Here is a 2,443-nt window from a genome sequence, read left to right as displayed (position 1 = left end):
CAAGGAAACAGACAACTACTATGCTTATCAGAAGGGAGTGGGTCCTGCTTGTTGTGGGACAAACAGTGGTGTCTGCTTGCTCCAGATGGCCACTGCTGATGACCTCTAAGTGTATCGTCATTCCCAAGCAGCTAAGTCTGGCATATATTTGGGGGAGACAACATGGGAGAAATCCTTCTGTTTCCCATATCTGACTGGGTCTGCATGCAGCCCCTCCTCCGAGTTCCTTCTTGCGATCAGGACCAGAACCGAGAGAAGAGAGATTCAAGACTTTGAGTCCCCTCCTGATGACAGGTACCGAGACAGGGACATACTGCGCAGCTGACTATGGTCACAGCATGGTGAATGGAGAGAAGGGTGGCGTGGTCAAGGGTTCCATCTTGTTTAGATCCACAACCGATGCTCGTCCTGGAAGCAGCAGTCAAGAGATCCAAAGATGAGGTGCGTGAGGCCGACAGCATTCTAGCCGCAGGAGCAGAGTGCCTTGGAAGGTGGATTACCTCCACCTGTCTCCAGCCAGCCCAGGGAGGGCAGCGTCTCTTAGGGGCTTCCCTGGCCATGTCCATGATGGAGTGTCACCATACTGGGGACAGTACAGAGGGTCACACGGTCATGAGTCATTCCCTATCCGTCTAGCCCCAACTGCCTTTGTCGGAAGGCGCTGGACCAATCTTGTAAGTCCTTCTATCCAACATCATGTCCGTGTCCCAGCCATGGCCGAGTTTCTGTTTCCATGGTCTCACCTGTAGCTGTGATGCACTGATCTGCCACCAATCATGCTTTTGGGACAGTGGCCCTTGCCCTTCCATGCCCTTTGTAAAGCTCGGTGTCTTACAACCAACCCACCCTCGGAGGTCATTTTGACCTCATGCGATGGCCGCCCTGATCTGGATGCTGGGCCCGTGTCTTGGTGTTGTCTTTGTCTCCTGTAAGACTGATACGTGTTCTCTTTAAAGTCCATTTGAGATGGGGGTCTCTGTCGCATGCTAAAACAATATCACGAATTTAATTGTTTATCGAGAAGGCATCCCAACCCAGTCCACCTGAAGTACCTATGTCCTGTGCAAGCCAGGGTCCTCTTCACCGGCACGTAGCTGCAGGCCAATGATGCACCAAGCTCAAGCCGATGCAGGCAGATGGCAGACCTGTGGGAGCAGAGATGCACGGATTCAAGGTGGACGGGAACATGGCAGGGAGCCAGTAGCTCTCAGGGTGAGGCAGCCCACATGGGCAGAGTCCCAGTCAGCAGGAAGGGGCAGGGGCAGAGAGAGGGAGGTTCCCATGGGGCTCACTCTTATACACAAAGTCTTCTGACATCAGGGAGGGGTCCTCAGGCTTGGACTCAATGGATAGGACACCCTTATGCAGGAGTGTCGAGTTATCAGTTACCGCCTTCACCGTCCCAGTCTGGCATTATGAGTAGGCATCACTCCATGTCCGTGAGTTGGGCTTTGGTTTGGAGCAGAGGACTAGAGCTCTCTCTCCCTGCCATTGAGTCAATGCCAACTCAGTGTCCCTGTTGGACAGGGTAGACGAGCCCAGTTCTTTCTGAGACCGTAACTGTGTAGGGGATCAGAAGGCCCCGTCTTTCTCCCTTGTGGTTGATTACCACCTAATGGTAAGCATGGCAGCAGTCAAGAGACCAAACGCCGTGTCGCATTGAGTAAATCCTCTTCAGCGTTATTGAGAAGCAAGAGTGGCCCTTTTCTGACCCAAGACATGGCGATGTCAGTCGCCTGCTGTGCGTGTTGGTCATTAAAGACGGGCTGCCGCCAGCCCCGTTTCTGTGACAGTCTCCTCTGCCTTCTCGTCCTTTTTAAGTCCGTGAAACTCAGCAGACCCTCGGGCGCCCATATGATTTCCTGCTAACGTAAGGTGACCAGATTTTAACATTGGTAAAGTGGGACAAACACGGGACACCATTGATAAAATTCATATCCTGGCAAAATAGCCACATGGCAGCCGAAAACCGCATACCCTAGCTTGTCGTGCATTCTTTCCAAAAATCGGGACTTTTTCAAAATGCCACGGGACGCAGGAAAAATTGTAAAAAATCGGAACTGTCCCGCCAAAAGTGGGAGGTCTGGTCACCTTATGCTAACGGTCCGTCTCCCTCGTCTGGATGATGTGTCTTCATCCTCTGTAAGTTGTAGGCAATATTTTCCTTAACTTCGACCTGAGATTTGGGAGTCTCCTTCTGAGCCTAAAACACTAGACAAAAACCCTAACAAGATGGGTCCAGGGCCCTACAATCAAGGCAGTCAGGCTGAGTTAGGGCGAGGGGACCCCAGTCCTCCAATCTGCACCAAGCACACAACCAGAGAAGTGCCCCACCCCCCACCCCCAGCCCCACCAGGAGACTGCCTCTTCCAGGGCTGGTCATGGGAGTGGTAATCCTCCTCTTTCCAAAGTACTCTGTCTGAGGGCAAGACTGTTCACACTC

This window comes from Echinops telfairi, unplaced genomic scaffold (assembly GCF_000313985.2).
Source record: "Echinops telfairi isolate 266 unplaced genomic scaffold, ASM31398v2 ScPeMD7_7417;HRSCAF=8455, whole genome shotgun sequence".
Lineage (NCBI taxonomy): Eukaryota > Metazoa > Chordata > Mammalia > Afrosoricida > Tenrecidae > Echinops > Echinops telfairi.
Note: the sequence above shows the minus strand (reverse complement) of the source record.